General features: G+C 43.0%; 1 pseudogene; it reads right to left on the bottom strand.

Moving 5' to 3' along the window:
* Positions 1-11,971: 11,971 nt before the first annotated feature.
* On the bottom strand, positions 11,972-20,726 carry LOC142614821 (receptor-like protein EIX2; annotated as a pseudogene).
* Positions 20,727-23,216: the final 2,490 nt, after the last annotated feature.

Below are 23,216 nucleotides of genomic sequence, written 5' to 3'. Positions count from 1 at the left end.
TAGGTTAGAGGTACTGAGAACTTGATAACAGGCTAAAAGTTACAAACACTTGTAAATAACAAATGATAATTGCAAATAGACCTCCTCGGACGTAAGCCAAGGACTACTTCTGTATTATTTCTCTTTCTCTCTTAGAAGTTACAATTCTTAATTTCTTTCTTTGTTACCGACCGCCCCCTTTCTCTGGCGTTTATCCCCCTTAAATACTTCTTTTTCTGATACTTTATCCACGTGTTGCTCCAACCCCCTCCCCCTAGATATTTCTTTTCTTAGTACCTTTGAATAGTAACCAGAAGTTTCAGTTCTACTGTTCAGGGGTCACTTCCCCATTAATGCGGCCAGAGAGGTAGGTGCAGAGTCTTTAATGTGGTGGTGGCAGCCTTTTCTTTTGGTATTTTTCTAACACCGGTGTACCTCGAAGATTCAGGGTTTCCCCCTTTAACCATTAGTCTTTCCAGAATTGTGCCTTGACCTTCATAATGAAGCTCTGAGTTCCCTTGGATCTGTCCAAGGAGAAGCTCGCCCTCGGCTGTATGCTCGGAACCTCGGCGTATGGGCCAATTCGCAGAGTTAACAAATTCTTAACTCTGGAGCAGGTCGGCCCTCCATGCTACAGTCCAAAGGCCCATATGCCTACTTGGGTCCTTTTACTCCCCACAATAGCCCCTCAAAACTCTATTTTTCACTATTCGAGGAGAAAAATAGGGTTTTGATCCAACGAGGACTTACCCCACACGTTTTGTAAATAATTGCACGTGTGGAGACCGTTTCGCGTTCCAGAAGATGCCACTTGGCGGTTTTATTTTCAAAAACGCGCGCATTTATTACCGTAAGTTACGCCTTGTCCCCCACGTTCAACGGCATGATGAGCATCCAACGGCCCTTATTACTCCATGAAAATTTGGGCGGGACAAATGTAATTTCGAGGCCGCTTCCCGTACGTCGTGACGCTTCGGGAACCTGCGCCTTCATTTATTTCTTCAGAGGCTAATCCCATCAAAACATCAGTAATCACCTTTTGTCTGCACAAATCCGTGGAAATTCGCACAACTTCAAATTTGTAAGTGATTATTCCTTTTCCTTAACCCATTCTCCTCGGATCCTGTCCTCAGCTCCCCTTCTAACCTTTTTCCCTCTTAGAACTTAGTCTTTCGTTCCTTTCTGATGTGAAAGTTTATGTGTCTAGTTGATACCGCCGCTGGGATGGAAGGTTTTAGAGCTAAGTATAACATTCCTAGCGACGTAGGTTTAAAATACTGCCCGGCAGAAGCCGTGGCCAGTTCTAGGAAAACCGGAGAGGTCATTCCGCCGCTGGGATGGAAGGTTTTAGAGCTAAGTATAACATTCCTAGCGACGTAGGTTTAAAATACTGCCCGGCAGAAGCCGTGGCCAGTTCTAGGAAAACCGGAGAGGTCATTATCCCAATGGTCGCCTTCGTAGAAGGTGGAATAACCCTCCCAATGAAACCCGTAACCAGGGAGTACCTCCGCAACCACCGGTTGTGTCCCGATCAGTGTGCTCCCAACGTTTTTAGAGTCTTAGGTAGTGTCGACGCTCTAAACGAGCAAATGGGTCTCAACCTTACCTGGCACGACATTGTTTTCATGTACGAGTGCCATAAACTTAAAAATATAGGTTATTACATCAAATCCCGTTCTAGCGTAGTTAGGTTAATCTCCTGTTTACCCAAGTCTAATAAAGGCATGAAGGATGACTACCTCATTGTCTCAGGCAACATGCACGACGGCCCCCACTGCCCAGTTGAGTGGGGAGATCCAGGTGCGACACCTTAGGATTTAACTTCCCACCCTGTAACTTCCTCTATCATCTAGGAATGTGCATTTGCATTTACTTGAGCATCTAACTTTAATTTATTACACGTTCTACGAATCTAACCATGTTTGTTTATTTGGATGTCTTTCTTTGCAGATAAGCAACTCGTACGCCCACGTTTAAGCCATTGCAACGTTGCCGATTTGAATCGAGTGCTACGCTCTGAGGTGTTCGTCAGCGAGGACTTACAAGTGAGGGCGGCTCATCTGATTCTAGGGTACAACCCTATCTCCTCGGACTTCCAAGAGATCGAGAACGCAATAATTGCGGGTGACCGGAGGCGAAGAAGGATTCACGTAGCCAGGCCGCACTTTTTGGCTGACCACGACATCCCTGACGCCCCTCACACTGTATTGTACACACAACCCATAGCGGCAGTCCCCCTCGCTGTGCACTCTCAGGCAATTGCTATCCCAGAGGAGCGAGTGTCTTCTTCGAATACGTTGGACGAGGAGATAGAACAGTTTCAGTTCGAGGACTCCCTACGACCTCGCGGAAACCCGTTCATTGTTCTTTCCGACGAGGAAGAAGAAGCATCCGAGGCCTCTAGGATCGAAGGTCTAGTGATAGCACGTCCAGAAGACAGCTCCATTGAGGAAGACATGGACGAGCTTAAGGGCCTCATGACCGCGAGAGGCGCGAGAGTGGCCAAAAAGGGAACGAGGGGGTCCCCAGTTCCCCCTACCTTGCCACCACCCCCTCCTCCAGCCGAGCCCAAACCTCCCACCGACGATCTTAAAAAGAAAAGAAAGGTGGATGCCGAGGGGGCTGGTGGCGAGAAGCCAAAGAAGCTGAAACAGCAGCTACTGCCGGCCCAGCAGCAGAAGCTGAACAAGGGCAAAGGGCGCGCCCGCTCAGTTGAAAGTGGGGAGATCAGAGACGTGGCCGAGGTGCGCCGAGCACCAGCTACCTGGTCTCCTGACTTAAGACTGGACGGCACACCAATTCCCTGCCACTCCAGCATTAGGGCAGTCTAACAAGGCCACGCCCACCATCTGGCCGAGGTGTTAGAGCGTCCTCTTCTGCTGCCCAAGGACATGGAAACCTTGGAGAAGATGGGTCAGCCTCAGCTATTCCTTTCATTAAAAAGGGGTTTAGCTCTGGTAAGTTCCACCTCGCACTCGTACTTTATATTTATTCTAACCACTCTACCATCTTTAACCTCTTGACATTTTTGCAGTCCATCCAAGAAGTTTTCGCGGCCGAGAAGTTCGTGGAGGATTCTCGGAAGCGCGCTGGGATGGAGCAAGAGCTAAGGCAAGAGGCAGAAAAGCCCCTAAGCCAGGCCCTAGCAGAGAATGGGAAGATCACATCAAGGCTGGCCGATCTAAAAAGAGAGAGGGATGGTGCTAAAGCCAGCTTGAAGACGATGGAGAGCCAAGTGGAGGGGCAGCGTAAGCTTCTCCGCCAAAAGGATGATGAGCTCGCCCAAATCCAACAGGCACGCTCTGGTTTGGAAAAGGAGCTTACGCGGGCGAAGGAGGAGGCTCGCGCCCACAAGCACGCACTGGAGGCCGCGAAGAAGGCCAGCTATCAAGAGGGGGTGACTAGAACGCAAGAACAGCTGACAGAAGCTTTTGCGGCCATGTGCCGAGAGTACTGTTAGCAGGTCTAGGGAGAGGCCATGAATGCAGCAGGGGTTTCTCAAGCTTCCGAGCTGAGGAAGCCCGAGAACATTTGGCTTCCCCTGGACATACAGGAAATTGAAGACCCTCCTGTTGCTGCCTCTCCTGCCCTTCCTCTTGTGGTGCAAGAACTTGTTCCTGATCCTACAGAACCTGAAGGTTCCCATAAAAAGAAGGACGAGTGTGGTGGTGCCGAGAAGGAGCAGATTCAAAACGTGGAGCCCCTCATTCCTTCAACAGACAAAGGGAAACAAGCCTTGTCCACCTTTGAGCTGAAACTGAAGAGCACTGAGGCTAGCAGCAGCTCCCTCCAAGACCCCCCTCCACAAGATTAAGGCCTAGGATAGAACTTTTTGTACTCCTCCCCTTTTTTTTGTATATGATTAATGAAGAACAATTTTATTCAACTTTCATTCATGTTTTATTTGTTTTACTTTATTATTTTTGTGCTTGTCATGAAAGTTCTCACTAATAAATAGTTAAAGGGAGAACAGAATAAGTAAGTCTAACTCCACCAATCAAACAACTATAACTTCCAAACAGCCGTATAACTTAGCTTGGTCATTAATCAATGCCTTAGTTAAAAGACCCATATGATGGTTGAACCTTTGTAATGTGAAGTATTACTCTCAGTAGGATGTCAAGTCCTAGGGTTATTCCTTGCAAAAATTTATTTAAAACTTAATGATATAGAACTTAAAATCTAAGTTAACGAATAGTAAAATAGTGATTTCCACAAAGCATGTGATAAGAATAAGAACAGTAACTGAGATAGTAATTTCCACAAGGTTTGTGGTCCGAGGACCATACTTAAACAAATTTCTGTTTGACACTTAAGAATAGTAACTTCAAATGTTAATTTTCCCAAAGTAGGAGGTCCGAGGACCCAGCATAACTAAGGTTCTGTTTAACAAATGACAAGATATCAATTTCCACAAGGTTTGTAGTCCGAGGACCATACTCAACCAAGTTTCTGTTTGACACCTAATAACAGTAACTTCAAATGTTAATTTTTCCAAAGTAGGAGGTCCGAGGACCCGGCATAACTAAGGTTATGTTTAACAAATGACAAGATATCAATTTTCACAAGGTTCGTGGTCCGAGGACCATACTTAACCAAGTTTCTATTTGACACCTAATAACAGTAACTTCAAATGTTAATTTTCCCAAAGTAGGACGTCCGAGGACCCGGCATAACTAAGGTTCTATTTAACAAATGACAAGATATCAATTTCCACAAGGTTACTGGTCCGAGGACCATACTTAACCAAGTTTCTGTTTGACACTTAATAATAGTAACTTCAAATGTTAATTTTCCCAAAGTAGGAGGTCCGAGGACCCGGCATAACTAAGGTTCTGTTTAACAAATGACAAGATATCAATTTCCACAAGGTTTGTGGTCCGAGGACCATACTTAACCAAGTTTCTGTTTGACACTTAATAATAGTAACTTCAAATGTTAATTCTCCCAAAGTAGGAGGTCCGAGGACCCGGCATAACTAAGGTTCTATTTAACAAATGACAAGATATCAATTTCCACAAAGTTTGTGGTCTGAGGACCATACTTAACCAAGTTTCTGTTTGACACTTAATAATAGTAACTTCAAATGTTAATTTTCCCAAAGTAGGAGGTCCGAGGACCCGGCATAACTAAGGTTCTGTTTAACAAATGACAAGATATCAATTTCCACAAGGTTCGTGGTCCGAGGACCATACTTAACCAAGTTTTTGTTTGACACTTAAAAATAGTAACTTCAAGCCCCTGAGGTATTTATAACTTTGAACTGAGAACAAACAAAATCATATTTTATTAATAATAATACCTTCGAAAGTTATTTACATTCCATGGGCGTGGTACAATTCTTTCATCTAGGTCAGTTAGCCGATACGACCCTATGCCTGCTACTGAAACAATGAGATAGGGGCCTTCCCAGTTTGGTCTTAGCTTACCCCAAGTTGGGTTCTTAGAAGGGCCCACAACTTTTCTTAGTACAAGATCCCCAGGTGCGAGTGGCCTTAGCTTTACGTGGGCATCATATCCCCGTTTAAGCTTCTGTTGATAGTAAGCCATTTGGACCATAGCTGCCTCGTGTCGTTCCTCAAGTAAGTCAAGACCTTTCTCTAAGAGTCCATCGTTATTCTTAGGGCTAAAAGAACTCGTCTTCAGGGTGGGAAAGCCAGATTCCAGAGGTATCACCGCCTCGGCTCCATAAGTCATAGAGAATGGTGTTTCTCCCGTGGACCTGCTCGGTGTAGTCCGATACGTCCACATGACATGTGGGAGTTCTTCTACCCATCTGTCTTTCGCATCGTCCAACCTTTTCTTCAGCCCACTGACTATGACCTTGTTAACAGCCTCGGCTTGCCCATTTCCCTGAGGATAAGCTGGGGTAGAGTATCTATTTATGATGCCCATGTCACCACAATATTTCCTAAAAGCCTTGCTGTCAAATTGAACGCCATTGTCTGATATAAGCGTATGTGGTATTCCGAACCTAGTGATGATGTTCTTCCAAACAAACTTCTTGGAGTCAACGTCTCTGATATTTGCTAAGGGCTCAGCCTCAACCCATTTAGTAAAATAGTCTATCCCCACGAGAAGCCATCTTTTGTTTCCTGCAGCTCTCGGAAATGGCCCCACTATGTCCAATCCCCACTGCGCAAAAGACCAAGGACTAGAGAGAGGGTTAAGAACCCCTCCAGGTTGATGAATATTAGGGGCGAACCTCTGGCATTGATCACATTTTCTGGCATAGTCCTGAGCCTCTCTCTGCATACTAGGCCACCAATAACCCTGAGTCAGGGCTCTATGGGCTAAGGACCTTCCCCCAGTGTGGCTTCCACAAATCCCTTCATGCAGTTCCTCCAAAAGTGCTTCCGTTGATTCAGGATGCACACACAACAAGTATGGTCTAGAGAAGGACCGTTTATACAATTTATGGTCCTCAGACAACCAGAAACGTGGCGCCTTTCGACGTATCTTATCTGCTTCAGATTTGTCCTCAGGAAGGATGTCACTCTTAAGAAAAGATATAACCGGGTCAATCCAACTAGGTCCAGGCCTTATCAGATGAATGCGAACTACGCTAACAACGGTAAGAGTTGGCTTTAGCAAATCCTCCACGAGGATAATCCTGGGCAAACCCTGAGCCGAGGACGTTGCTAACGTAGCCAAAGAATCTGCATGGGTGTTTCCACTCCTAGAAATGTGAGCTAAGACGAAAGAGTCAAATTCAGCTTGCTGACGCTTGACCTGGGCCAAATATTCCTGCATTCTGGGATCTCTAGCCTCCATGGTCCCCATGACTTGGCCGACCACTAATTGAGAGTCCGAGAACACATGGATTTCCTTTCCACCCATCCTACGTACCATCTTCATGCCCACCAAGACTACTTCATACTTGGCCTCATTATTAGTAGCTGAGAACGCCAATCTCAAAGATTTTTCAAAGACAATCCCCTCAGGGGACATTAGGACAAGTCCAACACCAGACCCTCTCTAATTAGCTGCCCCATCCACATACACTTTCCAAGTCGGAGGTACTGCGGCTGTGATCACACCAACTGATTTTTCATCCATGCGCACCTCTTTCAGAGTTTCTTCTAGCAATGGTTCAGTAAACTCTGTCACCAAGTCAGCGAGGACCTGTCCTTTCACCGAGGTACGAGGCCTGTATTTAACGTCAAAAGCTCCTAAAATGGTTCCCCACTTTGCCACCCTACCAGAGTAATCGGCGCTGCGTAACACCGCCTTGAGAGGCAATTGGGTCAGAACCACCACAGTGTGAGACTGGAAATAATGAGGAAGCTTACGCGTGGCATGAACTATGGCCAGAAGTGCTTTCTCCAAGAGTAGATAGCGCATCTCGGCCTCATTCAAAGACTTACTAACGTAGTAGACCAGTCTTTGCACCCCGCTTTCATTCCTTATAAGGACCAGGCTGACCGCGTGGACGGCCACTGCCAGATAAGCAAACAAGACCTCGTCCGCCTCGGGGCGAGACAAAATGGGTGGCCGAGAAAGATATTGCTTAAGTTGTTGGAAAGTTAACACGCAGTCCTCGGTCCATTGAAACCCTTTCCACTTATTCCACAATTGGAAGAAAGGACGGCATTGGTCAGCTGACCGAGAGATAAACCTATTCAATGCAGCAATCATTCCGGTCAATTTCTGGATCTCTTTTGGGTTTCAAGGAGGCTGCAAATCCTGAATAGCCTTGACCTGCGCTGGGTTCACCTCTATGCCTCTGTGAGTAATCATATACCCTAGGAACTTTCCAGATCCCACGCCAAAAGAGCACTTTGAGGTGTTAAGGCGCAACTTGTACTTTCTTAACACCTGGAAGGTGTCGGCTAGATCTTTGACGTGTGAAGGTATTGTTTTGCTCTTCACCACCATATCATCTACATACACCTCAATGGTCTTCCCTAGTTGCTGTTCAAACATTCTGGTCATCATTCTTTGGTAGGTAGCCCCAGCATTCTTCAATCCAAATGGCATGACCTTATAGTGGTAGTTCCCTATTGGAGTAATGAAAGCGGTCTTCTCCTGATCCTCCAATACTAATGGAATCTGATGGTAACCCTAGAAGACATCCAAAAAACTCATTCGAGGATGTCCGACAGTGGCATCCACCAGTTGATCAATACGCGGCATTGGGAACGAATCCTTGGGGCAGGCCTTGTTCAAATCTGTGAAGTCCACACATACTCTCCACGTTCCATTCTTCTTTTTAACCACAACCGTATGAGCCAACCATTTGGGGTAGAAAACTTCTTTAATAGCCCCAGCCCTCTTGAGTTTGAGCACATCTTCCTTCACAGCCTCGGAATGTTCTTTGGAAGAACGCCGAGGTGGCTGCCTTCTCGGAACAATGGCAGGGTTGACGTTTAAACGATGACAAATAAAGCTCGGATCTACGCCTGGAGCCTCATAAGGGTCCCACGCAAAAACATCAATATTATCCTTCAGAAATTCCAACAACTCCATCTTCTCCTAGTGTGGCAAACGTATGCCAACTTGGAAGAACCTCTCTGGGTCATCTGCTATCAAAAACTTCTCTAACTCCTCACAAACAGCCTCCTCTCTTGTCACCGCTCCAGGTGCATCCGGAGCTGTTAATTGCTATGACTCTTGGATGGGCAAAGCTGATGACTCGGCTTCTGTCTGATGAAGCACTGCGGCCAATATGCATTACCTGGCCATCGATTGGCTGCCGAGGATTTCCTCAACATACTCCCCCGAGGGGAACTTAACCTTAACATGCAAGGTAGAGGAGACAGCTCCCAGAGCGTGCAGCCATGGCCTGGCGAGGATGGCTGTATATGGGGAGTACGCGTCGACCACAATGAAATCCACCTCAACCGTTTCTGAGCCAGATTGGACGGGCAAACGAATCTGTCCCTTCGGCACAACGGCCCTTCCTTCGAAGCTTATGAGTGGCGAGTCATAAGGAGTAAGATCTTCCAACTTCAACCTTAGCCCCTTAAATAAATCAGGGTACATGATATCTGCATCACTGCCTTGATCAATCACCACTCTCTTCACATCATAACTCTTTATCCTGAGAGTGACCACAAGAGCATCGTCATGGGGTTGAATGGTACCGACCTTATCCTCCTCCGAGAATCCCAAGACGGGTAAAGTCACCTTCAACCTCTTCGGCCTGTAGCCTGCCTTATCGGTCTGCGAATGGGAAACTGCCATCACCCTAGTGGGACCCGAGCCGGTCCTGCCAGGTGCAGCGAAGATAACATTAATTCTTCCCAACGCTGGCCGAGATGGATTATTCTTCTTATTGTTTGAGCCAGCTTGATTGCCCTGCCCAGTAGGCTGACACAAGTGTTGCTTTAGTTTTCCTTCACTGACAAGTTGCTCCAAGTGGTTCCAAAGGGTCCGACAATTCTCGGTAGTGTAGCCCACGTCCTGATGGAACTGACAAAAGAGGTTTTGATTCCTCTTCGCAGGGTCTCCTGCCATCTTACTAGGCCACCTGAAGAAGGGCTCCTTACGAACTTTCTCCAGTAATTGGTGTACTAGTTCTTGGAACACAGTGTTCACGGCCTGAGTTGCTGCCGAGCCGGATTGACCGATATAATCTCTCCTTGGCTTGTTGTTGTGGTATCTGTCCGACCTGAAATCCCTTTTCTCCTGCGGGATAACCTTCTCCTTACCCTTCCCTTGCTGCTGGTCCTCCTCTACCCTTTTGTATTCATCAATACGATCCATGAGGCGACGTACGCTGCGGACGGGCTTTTTGGTCAAGGACTTCCTCAAATCATGATCAGTAGGAAGACCTACCTTAAAGGTGTTGAGCGCCACCTCATCAAAATCACCATCTATCTCGTTAAACATCTCCCAGTACCGGTCGGAGTATGCTTTCAACGTCTCCCCTTCCCTCATGGTCATGGATAACAGCGAGTCCAACGGCCGAGGTACTCTGCTACACGTAATGAACCGCGAAGCGAATGCTCTAGTATGCTCCCCAAACGAACCTATAGACCCCAATTTAAGGCCGTTGAACCACCTCATAGCAACAGGTCCCAAGCTAGAGGGGAAAACTTTGCACATCAGGGTCTCGTTGTGAGAGTGCACCGCCATCCTCTGGTTAAAGTGACTCACGTGCTCCACCGGATCAGTCCGGCCATTGTAGATGGTAAAGGTGGGCTGAATAAACCTCCTGGGAAGCCTCCCTTTCTCAATCCTCCGTGAAAACGGAGATTTGGAGAGTTGGTGCAACGCCCGACTCATAGCATCGTTCCCTAATCCCCTAAAAGGAAGCTTCTTCCATCTGCGAGCTGGCTGGTCGTCCTCCTCACCAGAGGACATTGCACTGGGGGGTGAGCATGACCTTGAGCTGTAGCTACCTCCCCGGACCTCCTCTGAGGAAGGATTAGATGAGGATGGTGAAGACCTACGTCTGGCGCGGCGTAGCTTTCTCTTCAAACGATTAATCTCCTTCTGCATGGCTTTAGCACCATCCTCATGGGTGGTGCTACCCCCACCATGAGTATGGCTAGCCCCGGGGTATTCTGTATGGATACTTCTCTCACGATCCCTTCGACGCTCAAGACGCTCGAAAAGATCCTCCAGTTGTGATCCCTATGACTCTGCATGGTGAGAACCCAGACCTGCCATAGTATCCCAACTCCTTCTAGACTAGATTCCCCACAGACGGCGCCAATTGTAAGTGCACAATTGCACCTGGACCCAAAGACAATCACGGGCTCAGGCCCAATGAGCCGTAAACAATAAAATTTGTAGAGTGTGGGCTTCCAATCTAGATTAGAGGTACTGAGAACTTGATAACAGGCTAAAAGTTACAAACACTTGTAAATAACAAATGATAATTGCAAATAGACCTCCTCGTAAGCCGAGGACTACTTCTGTATTATTTCTCTTTCTCTCTTAGAAGTTACAATTCTTAATTTCTTTCTTTGTTACCAACCGCCCCCTTTCTCTGGTGTTCATCCCCCTTAAATACTTCTTTTTCTGATGCTTTATCCACGTGTTGCTCCAACCCCCTCCCCTCTAGATATTTCTTTTCTTAGTACCTTTGAATAGTGACCAGAAGTTTCAGTTCTACTGTTCAGGGGTCACTTCCCCATTAATGCGGCTAGAGAGGTAGGTGCAGAGTCTTTAATGTGATGGTGGCAGCCTTTTCTTTTGGTATTTTTCTAACACCGGTGTACCTCGAAGATTCAGGGTTTTCCTCTTTAACCATTAGTCTTTCCAAAGTTGTGCCTTGACCTTTATAATGAAGCTCTGAGTTCCCTTGGATCTGTCCGAGGAGAAGCTCGCCCTCGGCTGTATGCTCGGAACCTCGGCGTATGGGCCAATTCACAGAGTTAACAAATTCTTAACTCTGGAGCAGGTCGGCCCTCCATGCTACAGTCCAAAGGCCCATATGCCCACTTGGGTCCTTTTACTCCCCATAATAAATGCATCATTGGATTACATTACCTCTTCATTTATACTTTCCAAGCTTGCAAAATATAAAAAACAATTTGAGATCAATACCTATTTTATTTATAAAATGTTTAACCTTTTCTTTATTTTCTTTTTCTTTTTCTTTTTTTGGATTTTGAAATTGTATGCAAAACATGATTTTATAAATAAATAAAAAAGGTAATCCAATAGTGGAATTTTTAAAATATTACTTCAATAAAAAGTTAATCTTAAGGAATTGTTACAGCAAATGTAAGTTGATCTTGATTTTTTTTTTTTTTCTAGATAAAACAAATGCGAGCTTGCCATGCAGCATCCAAGGTGGGAATAAGTAGTAAAAGTTGAACGAAATAAATTAGTTTATGTACTAAGCACAAATGAGACCAAGAAGAGATTTTGCAAAGATAGTGCAAAACAATTTCCAGTAATATACTGAAAATGTTCAAGGAGAATAGAAAACTAAAGTAAAAGACAAGACTTTCATATATTTATATATTACAAGTTTTACAACAAATATACATCTACAAAGAGTGCTGATCAACATATTTTGAAAAGTGCAATAAAACTAATGCAGATGACGTCTGTTTCTTGGATGTGTTGTTCTTCTGTGTCTCACAAAGGATAATTTGTCAACAACTTCATCAACAAAAGCATAGTAGGCAATCCACCAAGATTTTCTAATTGCTAAAATGAAATAAGGAACCAGAATACCTGCTGCAAATCCAAGCCCAATGCTCAAGTAAAACCAATTGTCAATGAAATTGTCTTCACTGTCATTCACAATAGTTCCCCCTACATCAATTCCTTCACCTGGACACTTCACAACTAGTGGAGCACCACAAAGACCTGGGTTACCAACAAAGGATGGTGCTTCAAAAGTTGTCATATGACTAGTGTAAGGGATGGCACCTGAGAAATTATTGTATGATAAGTTCAAAACCCCCAGAAATGACAACAAAGACATGCTTGGGGGAATTGGACCAGCAAGGCTATTACTTGAGAGATCAAGAGATGAAAGTTGACGCAAATTTGAAATGCTATTAGGAATTTGGCCACTGATATGGTTTCTAGACAAGTTCAAAACCACCAAACCTTCTAATTTTGTTAATTCTTGGGGAAGATCTCCGTGTAAATTATTTCCGGAAAGGTCCATACTAGTAAGAAGGGAAAGAGTCTTCGTGAACCTTTGAGGCTGGTTTTTCGTACATACAACCAAGTTCTCTTCGTAGAAGAGGCCCATGTACTTGCCATAGAAAAGATATTGGTTTTTGATTTGCACTCGGGTCATAGCTTTCAGATCACCAAAGCTAACAGGAATCGTGCCATTCAACATGTTTTCTGCCATGTCAAGGACTTGCAATGAACCTAAATTTGAAAGTTCAGAGGGCAGTTTTCCAAAAAATGCATTTGATCGCAAGCTGAGAATTCTAAGATATCTGAAACCATCTCCAATCCATGGCGGAATTGTACCCTTCATCATGTTGTATCCAAGGTCCAAAGTTTCCAAACTTGACAGATTTTGGAAACATAATGGGAGCTCTCCAGAGAGCTTGTTGCCACTCAGGTGAAGTGTCTGAAGCAATTTCAACTGACCCAAGGAGTTTGGAATTCCCCCATATGAATTGTTGCCACTGACGTCAAGCACCTTTAGGTAAGAACTGTTAACGTATAGTATTGTGGGCTTGGCCCAACTAGGTTACTTACTTGTATAGCACACATTGTACTACTTGTACTGCACTCATATTTACTTGTACAGCATTCATATGCCTCCTATATATAAAGGCACTCATGTATATTATTTCTGTATGAAATACAATAATATTGAATTCAGTATTTCTAACATGGTATCAGAGCCACTGCTCTGACCTTTTCTTAGCAGTCTTGTCTTTATTGGTGTAACTCCATTCTCAATATTGCTTCCGCTGTCACAACAACTGCCACAGCCTTTCGCCGTTGAACCTTCGAGTCTTCCAGACATCGTCCTCAGGTTCTGGACCTGTAGCAGCCGCCGTTGAAGAGTTCGAACACTGCAAAAACCACTGCCTTTTTCGGCACCGCCGTGAATATTGCTCCGAAAATTTTTTCGAAGGTACCACGAAGATCTTCTTTCTCCGATCTACCTTTTCGTGAAAACCTCACAGTCATCAGAGGCTCCACGCGCCCTCACGCGCCGCCACGCGCCAAACCGCTTGCTCACGCGCCAGACCGCTCCTACTAACGTCAGCCTTAGCCACGTCATCACTGCCACGTCAGCCCTTGCCACGTCAGCCTCTGCCATGTCATCACTTCCACGTCATCGCTGACGTCATCCTCTAGCGCGCTGCTAACGTCACCCGCCACGTCACTGTTGACCGTTGACCATTGTCTTTGACCATTGACTTTTTTCAGAGTTGACTTTTTGCAGTCCAGGTTCTCCTTACTCAGTTTTTCGCGTAGATTTCATTTTTGCAGTCTGATTTTGCATTTTGTCTCTAAATGGATAAAAATGATGTTTTTCTTCCTCGCCCCATCAATACTGTATTGGAGGGGACTAGGAATTACTTATCTTGGTCTCAAGCTATGCACAGTTTTCTTAAGGGTCACATGCTCTGGCATTATTGCACTGGTGCAATCACTATTCTTGTGAAGGGGGCAAGTGAAGAAGATGCTGCCTTTCTCAGTCGCATGATTGAATGGGATAGTCACAATCACATGATCCTCACATGGATTCGAAACACTTTCATTCCTTCCATTTCCAATTTGCTGGGCAGCTTTGATGATGCGAAATCAGCATGGGATATGTTGGCCAAAAGATACTCTACCACTCCCGGATCCATGAAATATCAGTTAGTGGTTGAATTGCATCAACTCAGGCAAGAACCGGGGCAATCCATCAATGACTACTATGATCAGCTTCGCTTCATTTGGGACCAAATTGACCTTTCTGATCCAACTTGGGCATGCTCAAAAGATGCTCAACAATATGTTGTTATTAGAGATGAATTTCGTCTCTATAAGTTCCTAATGTCACTCCACAAGGATTATAAGTCCATTCGAGGTCAGCTTCTTAATCGTTGTCCTCCTCCCTCTCTTGATACTGCTGTGAACGAGTTAGTAAGAGAAGAAGCTCGCCTTGCAACTCTTCGAGCCCAGGATAAGTTTAATATTCTGGCCCTTACTCCTTCTGCTCCATCCATAAAGCAACCTCAGCACTCAGGTGATCCTTCTGGCTCCAGCAATCGCCGCAGACAGACCAATAAAAAGTTCTGCAACTATTGCAAGCACCCTGGCCACATTATTGAGACTTGTTACCGTCGCAACAAATCTACTACTGCAGTTGCCAATACTGAGTCTACTCCGCCAATGCCTCCCATTTCAGCTGAGTCCCAGTCTTCTGGATCCACTATCAACCTCTCACCCACTGAACTACAGGAGATCATAGCTCAAGCTATTCGTATGGCTGGTAATGCATCTCTTTCCACTGCTCTCTCAATTTTACCCGGTAAGTCTCAAACTTGGCTTTTTGATTCTGCCTATTGCAATTACATGACACCTCACTCGTCCTTATTCTCCAAACTTGACCCTGCTCTACATCCCCTAAATATTCACATAGTTGATGGTTCCACCATGCATGGGAATAGTCTTGGTTTTGTTTCAACCTCCAACCTCTCTGTTCCTGGGGTCTACCATGTTCCTGACCTATCCTATAATTTGTGTTCTGTGGGACAATTAGCTGAACTAGGTTATCGCCTTATTTTTTACTATTCTGGGTGTATCGTGCAGGATCCGAGGACGGGGCAAGAGCTTGGGACCGGCCCTAGAGTTGGGCGTATGTTTCCAATGGACAATCTTCATCTTCCACCTGTTGCTCCGGTGTCTGTTGCTGCTGCTGCCGCTGTGGTGGCTTCCTTACCCTCTCTCTCACTTTGGCACTCTCGTCTTGGTCATGCACCCTCTTCTCGGGTACAACAGTTAGCTTCTAAGGGTCTGTTAGGTTCTGTGTCCAAAGACAATTTTGATTGTACTTCATGCCTGTTAGGAAAGCAGCCAGCTTTACCTTTTAATAATAGTGATTCTATTTCTAATAGCATTTTTGAGTTAATTCATTCTGATGTTTGGGGACCTTCTCCTGTTGCTAGTATTGGTGGATCTCGATATTTTGTTGTTTTTATCGATGATTATTCTCGTTACAGTTGGATATTCCCTATGAAATCTCGTTCTGAAATTTTGCCAATATATAGTAACTTTGCAAAAATGGTTGAAACCCAATTCTCCAAAAGAATAAAAAACTTTCGTTCTGATAATGCTCTTGAATACACTCAATATGCTTTTCAAGCTCTGTTACACTCCTATGGCACTGTACATCATCTAACTTGTCCAGGTACCTCTCAGCAAAATGGTCGAGCTGAACGAAAATTTCGTCATATTCTTGACACTGTTCGTACTCTTCTTCTTTCTGCCAAGGTTCCTCTTCTATTCTGGGGTGAAGCTGCTCTTCATGCTGTTCACACCATCAACCGCATTCCAAGCACTGTCATCCATAATCAAACTCCGTATGAGCACCTCTTTGGGTCACCTCCTGACTATCATCACCTTCGCTCTTTTGGATCTGCTTGTTTCGTTCTTCTTCAGCCTTATGAGCATAATAAACTTGAGCCTCGATCTAGACTTTGCTGTTTCCTTGGTTATGGCGAAACACAAAAAGGGTATCGATGTTATGATCCTGTCTCTCATCGCCTTCGTGTTCTTGTAATGTTGTCTTATGGGAACACCGCTTGTTTGTTGAACTCTCTCATTTTCGTTCTTCCCTCACTACCTCATCTGTACTTGAAGTCTTTCCAGAGGAGTCTCATGTTCCTTCTCCAAATCCACTTGATCCTCCTTTGGACTTCTCTATTCAAACACTAGATCCTTTTAATGTCTCTTCTAGATAGGTTGAAGATGAGCAGATTGATGACGAGCTACCCCAACTTGTGCCTGGATCCCCCGCTCTTACTCCGCCTGAAGATCCTTCACAAGACCTTCCACCTTCACAAGACATTCCACCTCGTCACTTAACCCAGGTAAGATCCATTTCTACACATTTACTTGATTATCAGTGTTACACTGCACTTGCTACACTCTATGAGCCTCAAACCTATCGTGAGGCCTCCATTGACCCTTTATGGCAGATTGCAATAAAGGAGGAACTTGATGCATTAACCAAAAACCATACTTGGGACTTAGTTACTCTTCCTCCTGGACAGTCTGTGGTTGGTTGCAAGTGGATCTACAAGATTAAGACTCGCTCAGATGGGTCCATTGAGCGCTATAAGGCTCGTCTTATTGCAAAAGGTTTTACACAGGAGTATGGGATTGATTATGAAGAGACCTTTGCTCCAGTTGCTCGCATCTCATCTGTTCGTGCCCTCCTGGCCGTTGCTGCTGCTAGAAAATAGGATCTTTTTCAGATGGATGTTAAAAATGCATTCCTTAATGGGGACTTGAGTGAAGAAGTTTACATGCAACTTCCTCCAGGTCTCTCCATTGACTCTAACAAGGTTTGCCGCCTTCGACGAGCATTGTATGGTCTTAAACAAGCTCCTCGAGCCTAGTTTGCAAAATTTAGCTCTACTATCTTTCGCTTGGGTTACACTGCCAGTGTAACGACCCAAGGAAAAGCGCTAGCCACATCTGCGCTATACTTCAAAAGGACTAGTCACTATTGAGGCTCCTTGCAGTTGTTAATAAAGCCCAGATCTACCCAGTAAATACCCGATGTGGGACTCATCACACATCCACACACATCACACAATCAATCAAATTAGGGCATCATAATCTCCCCCACTTAAATTCCTAACGTCCTCGTTAGGGCCCACTTTGTGGGGTAGTGTCTTTGAGCCCACACGGGGTTACCGGGGCGGCTCTGATACCATATGTAACGACCCAAGGAAAAGCGCTAGCCACATCTGCGCTATACTTCAAAAGGACTAGTCACTATTGAGGCTCCTTGCAGTTGTTAATAAAGCCCAGATCTACCCAGTAAATACCCGATGTGGGACTCATCACACATCCACACACATCACACAATCAATCAAATTGGGGCATCATAGCCAGTCCTTATGACGCTGCATTATTTCTTCGTCGTACTGAAAAAGGCACCATTCTACTTCTCCTCTATGTGGATGATATGATCATAACTGGTGATGACCTTAGTGGCATACAAGAACTCAAGGATTTTCTTAGTCAGCAGTTTGAGATGAAAGATCTTGGCCACCTTAGCTATTTCTTGGGTCTTGAAATCACTCGTTCCTCAGATGGTCTTTATATTACTCAAGCCAAGTATGCTTCTGATCTTTTGTCTCGTGCTGGATTCACTAACAGCAAGACTGTTGACACCCCAGTTGAGCTTAATGCGCATCTGACTCCCTCGGGGGGGAAACCATTGTCTAATCCTTCTCTTTACAGACGATTGGTTGGCAGCCTGGTCTATCTCACAGTTACTCGTCCAGACATTTCCTATGCTGTTCATCAGGTCAGTCAGTATTTGTCTGCTCCACGGTCGACTCACTATGCTGCTGTTCTGCGCATTCTTCGATACTTGAAGGGCACTCTCTTCCATGGCCTTTTCTACTTAGCTCAGTCTCCTCTTGTACTCTGTGCATTCTCTGATACTGATTGGGCAGGAGATCCCACTGATTGTAGGTCTATCACTGGCTATTGTTTTCTCCTTGGCTCTTCCTTGATTTCTTGGCGAAGTAAGAAACAAACCTTTGTGGCCCGCTCCAGTACTGAAGCAGAATATCGTGCTCTTGCTAATACCACATCTGAGCTTCTTTGGTTACGATGGCTTCTTGTAGACTTAGGTGTGTCTACATCCTCTGCTACTCCTCTTTATTGTGATAATCAGTGCCATTCACATTGCTCACAATGATGTCTTCCATGAACGGACTAAACATATCGAGATTGATTGTCATTTTATCTGTTATCATCTTGTTCATGGTGCTCTCAAGCTCTTCTCCGTCTCCTCCAAAGATCAACTTGCAGACATTTTCACCAAGTCCCATTCTAAGGGACGCCTTCATGATTTGGTTGACAATCTCAAGCTGGTCTCACATCCACCTTGAGTTTGAGGGGGGCTGTTAACGTATAGTATTGTGGGTTTGGCCCAACTAGGTTACTTACTTGTATAGCACACATTGTACTACTTGTACTGCACTCATATTTACTTGTACAGCACTCATATGCCTCCTATATATAAAGACACTCATGTATATTATTTCTGTATGAAATACAATAATATTGAATTCAGTATTTCTAACAAGAACAATTCCCAATGCTTGCTGTGATGTTGCCTGTTAAGTTGTTGCTCGAAAGATCAATGACTTGAATTGAATTCATAGCTCCCAAACTGGCAGGGATATTTCCTGTTATGTTATTAGTTGAAAGAGATAGGAAGATCAGATTATGCATGGAAGCACCCATATTTATTGGGATAGGACCAGAGAACCTATTGTTGGAGAGATCTAGCAATTCAATCTCAACAACTGGAAGAGAAATGGGTCCTTCAAAGAGGTTGGAGCTCAAATCAACGTCTGCAGATAGAGCTACATTTAATGGATTCGGTAATTGACCACTTAATCGATTGAAGGAAACATTTAAAAGGGACAAATTAGAAGAAATTTCCCAAAACCAACTTGGTATGGAACCTGAAATGCTAGCATTTGAGAAGTCTAGATATATGACCTGCTCCTGTGATTTAAGCCAAGTTGGAAATGAAGGGCCCAAATGGCACAAACCCATATCCAGATATTGGATTTGGAATGGAGGGGCCCAATTGGAACTAACAATCAAAGTGAACGAATTGGAAGACAAGTGCAAGAACTTCAGCTTAGTGAGCTTTGAAAAATGTGATTCATTAACTATTCCTGTTAAATGATTGGAGGAAACATCAAAAGAGAACAACTCAGAAAGCTGTCCTAAACTCTCTGGGAGAGTCCCGTTAAGTTGATTGCCCCCAAGTCCCAATCCAGTAAGATGTAACAGTGACCCAAGAGAAGTTGGGATAGGACCCTGAAGCGAGTTATACTCTAGATCAAGTTGAACAAGATTTTTAAGCTGGCCCAACCAATCTGGTAATATACCATGCAATTGATTGTTGGCCAATGTTAAGAACTGTAGACTAGGTAGTGGACTTTTAGAAAGGCAGTTTTCTATTCCTTCAAGGTATTCAGGTAAAGATCCTGTCATGTTATTCCCTACTAAACGAAAAAATTTCAGGTTGCAGAGTTTACCAATAGAGCTTGGAATGCCACCCTGAACATTATTGGCAAAGAGATCGACATAAGTGAGAGATGTCATGTTGTCAAAGGAAGTAGGAAGTTTCCCATGTAATTTATTGGAAGCTAGATCAAGAACTTCTATCTTTTTCCATGATCCCTTGAACAATTGAAAGCAGCTTGCTGTAAGATTCTTATTCCCTGCAACATTTAAAGTCTGCAAATTTGGTAGCTCACCTAAACCAAGTGGAAATATTCCATAAAATTTGTTATTGCTCATGTCAACATACGCAAGACTGCTTATATCTAATAGCCAATCAGGTATCTTTGAATTGAGCCTGTTAGAGCTAAGATCTATCACAACAAGGGAAGTAAAATTAACAAAGTCCAGTGATGGAATATAACCAGACAGACGACAAGAAGATAGATGCAACTCAATCAAAGCTGGAAGCTTGTTTAATGTCCCTACCCAGTCTGATCCTACCATTGAAAGGTCAACTTCATTCATCATAAGATGTTTCATAGAGACAAGACCAGCCATCCATTCAAGGTTATCAACTGTTAAAGTTGAAATCTTGACATCAAGATACTCCAAGCTAGAGAGATTTCCCAAATTTGGAGGAATTTTGCTACTAAACCCAGCATTTGATAGGTTAAGGTATTGCAAATTCTCCAAAGATCCAAAGAATATAGGAATAGGGATGCCATTGAAGGTGTTGAAGCTCAAGTCTAAATATCTTAAAGACTTGAGTTTCACCAATGAAGGTCTAACCTCTCCACTCAAGTTCCAGAATCCATACCTGCCAGAAGAATCAGAACCTGATGGATGTGGGTTACGAAGATCAACTGTAACAACAGCTCCTGTACTATTTTCACAGCTTATCCACTCCATTGACAACAGTTGCTTCCTTGCCATGATAAAAGCCGGTTCTTAGGATCTTCAAGACCATTTTTGAAGTTGACAAGAGCATCTTGATCAGATTTCAGACATTTGACTGACTGTGCAGCACCATTAGAAACAAATCCTCTTGCTATCAAACAGAGAATAAGTAGTAACAATCTAAGGACTGAAAATTTTTCCATCAGTTCTACTATGAAGCTTTGATTGTAAGCCATAAACCATCATCTCTAATGTATGCATATAGTCTTCTTTTACTTGAAGTACACGAACTTCCTGCTTTTTTTTAATGGAGTTGAACTGAGTCTGTGACCTATCATGGATAAGATTAGAAAGAGTTGAAGAAACATAAACTAATGAAACCAATGGCCACCAAAGTCAACCGTCGTTTATACATCAAATAGTGGCAAGCACTGGAACATTCCAGATTAGAGCACAATCAGTTTGGTTTCACATGAAGCAATGTGTTAATCTCGTTTTGTGTTGAAGCTAGAAAGAATACTCTTCTAAGTCATGAGGACGCCAAAAAATAAGTTTTGTACTAATACAAATACAAATGTCTAATGTAAGCTTTATTATTGTTTATGTGTAGCATTTAGTTATGTCTTTGTGTAGACCAAAATCATAGTATAAACAAATGTAATAGTAATAAATAATAACACTGATGCAAAATTAGCAATCTATACTTCAGACTCTAATTTTGTGGAGAAACTGCATGTATATAAAAATAAAAAAATAAAAAGGTCGGCAGGAATGAAGTAGAAAGTGGAAATGATAAAATATTGGCTGAGAAAGCAGCAGCTCTATCTGATGGAGTTTCTAATAGCCCCTTATAGCTTAAAGCTTTCTAGGCAATTGAGTCTTGACTCTTGACCCAGTAACCCAGTGAGCTTGAAAAGGTTGATTGGCTCCTAAAATCATTTGTTCTATTCTATAAGGGTCCAACACAGTATAAGATTAAGATCTCCTCCCAATGAATTCTCTAATTCTTTCCAATTTTTATTTAAATGTAACACAGAATAAGATTAAGATCTCCTCCCAATGAACTCTCTAATTCCTTCCATTTTTTATTTAAATGTAAGACATATGACATTTAAACAATGATATAAATGTAATGTGTTGCACACTTTCATTTTGTTTGAAAATGAGACATTTTAGACATATCACACCACTTATTTTAAGGAATATTAGAAATAACATAAAGAATAAAATTAAGGTAATAATAACTAGGGCAACTAGTAAAATAAGATCAAATTTCTTAAGTATGCTTAACGTTAATCTGTCCCAATTGTTACTTGGCTTTGGACTTATTTAAATTAATATAAAAAAATAAAAATAAAAAAAGCTTTGGGCCTTGTTTTGAGAGAAGCATTGGGCTATATTTTAAAATAAATAAAACCTCTCTTTTTAGGAAAATGTGGACCATTATTTTAAAACAAAACTTTGGGGCAATTTCATTAGACTTATTGAATTGAATTTGTCTTCCCTTTTTAAATTCTTTTCTTTTTTTCGAAGAATTCCCTTTTTACAATCTATTTCTGAAACATACAACTCAGTGATTTGGTAATGGGTTGTCCTGGGCGAGTCATCAAACCCAGCCGAGTTGACACACCATTTTTGAAGCTTAAGCCTGACTCCCATTTTCAGCCACAACAAAATAGCATAAATAAGTAAATAACAAATGAAAATGAGATTTTATTGAGTTTTAAAAAAATACCCAACACTCTTCATGAGCTCCTAAGTGTGGGACTTCAAAGATTTTTGTGGACAGCGGGGCTGAGTTGTGGTTAGGTGATGTGGGTTTGGCATGAGTGAGCTTTTGGTGTTACCGTGCTGGTGAAGGTAGTGAGTTAAAAAGTTTATGTGGTGCACTCAAGGTGTTTGTTGTTATGCCTAACTGGGGATTTCAGATTTGGTGTGTTAACGTGGGAGTGACTCTTCAATTAGAATTCTCTCAAACACACTCTTTCACGTGAGTGACCCTAAATAATTTGTTGAGTATCATAACTGATTTTAGAAACTTGAGATAGGCTTATTTGTTGTTATTATATATTCCCACAATGCAAAACCCAAGCCCAAAAACTAATTCATATGTGCCATTTAACAATTGGACAGAACTTATGAACAGTACCTTAAGTGATATTCCTCGGGTTCCTTTTTTAAGATTTTTTCATATGACTACTTAATTTAAAAAATACACTTTAATCCATGAGAAAAAAGCCACATGACAAAATCTTAAGAAATGAACTTAATAAACAGCACATAAATACTATTACGAAGTCTTACTCTTTGATGTTTGATGGCACATACAAATTAGTTTATCAAACTTGAGTTTCTAAAATGTGTCACATAACCAAATAACTTAGTCATAAAATATTTTTCCTAAAACTTTGTTAAAATTGTGCTATTTGGAAAATTTGGTCCTTTCATTGTGTGTTCGTGTGTTTAGAAATTCTTTTTAGTGTTTCTTTAATATGGTTATGAAATGGGTCTTTGTGTTGATGTACGAATTGATTGTTTGTATTGATTTTTTTTTTCTTTTTTTACGTTTTACATCTAGCCATGTGTCTTGCATTTATTAGATATCTTTTAGCGTAGGCCTTTTTTAAGAAGGAAGTTGGGCTTAACACTTTCATGGAATGGGCTTAAAGATCTCATTTTGCTGCTGCTAGTCT

The sequence above is a fragment of the Castanea sativa genome, chromosome 11 (assembly GCF_040712315.1).
Source record: "Castanea sativa cultivar Marrone di Chiusa Pesio chromosome 11, ASM4071231v1".
Taxonomy (NCBI): domain Eukaryota; kingdom Viridiplantae; phylum Streptophyta; class Magnoliopsida; order Fagales; family Fagaceae; genus Castanea; species Castanea sativa.
The sequence above is the reverse complement of the archived record's forward strand: the minus strand, read 5'-3'. Positions and strand labels throughout refer to the sequence as shown.